The following is a 775-nucleotide window of genomic DNA, read 5'->3' as shown; positions in this document are numbered from 1 at the left end:
TGTTTTTGTTAACTTCAATAAGTTAGAATGTGCGAAATAGTATAAGTCAGAATGAGATAACATTTAAAAGGAGACAGTATATATATATATACTGTCTCCTTTTAAATGTTATCTCATTCTGACTTATACTATTTCGCACATTCTAACTTATTGAAGTTAACAAAAACAAAGGACTAATCAAATGTTTGTCAGCTCTTGACCAGACTCTGTTATGAGATCTCTATATCAGACCAAAGATTGAGTTTGAGATTGAGATTGAATTCAACTAATCAAAAGAAAGTAAATCAATATCAAGTTTAGTGAACCTTGCTTTGATTGATCAAACTCATCAATTAAGAGAAATAAACCGATTTTTCGGTCAAAACGGATCTTAGCCTAAATATCTCAGAGTGAATTTATATTCAAAGACCGAAAAAGATTTCGGCGCGCAGTTTGCAGAACTGAATATGTATATAAATTCATTCTGAAATATTCAAGTACTAAGATCCGTTTTGATCGAAAAATAAGTTTTTATTTCTCTTAATTGATTTAGTCTCATCGATCTGATACAAATTGTAATTGATCAAATTCCATCTTAATCTCAGTAGTCTAATATGGGCATATGGTCCTTATAATCTGCATATCGAAGAAAAATTCAATCTCGCAGTAAATTTCGCTCCATCTCTACTTTTTCACTTTTATACAATACATATATATACGTCGATACGTTTCTCTCATCTGTCAATTCTTTTCAATTCCTACTCGCTCGAATTATCTATATAGACGAATAGACCTA

Source organism: Trachymyrmex septentrionalis, unplaced genomic scaffold (assembly GCF_001594115.1).
Source record: "Trachymyrmex septentrionalis isolate Tsep2-gDNA-1 unplaced genomic scaffold, Tsep1.0 scaffold32, whole genome shotgun sequence".
Taxonomy (NCBI): Eukaryota; Metazoa; Arthropoda; class Insecta; order Hymenoptera; family Formicidae; genus Trachymyrmex; species Trachymyrmex septentrionalis.
The sequence above is the reverse complement of the archived record's forward strand: the minus strand, read 5'-3'. Positions refer to the sequence as shown.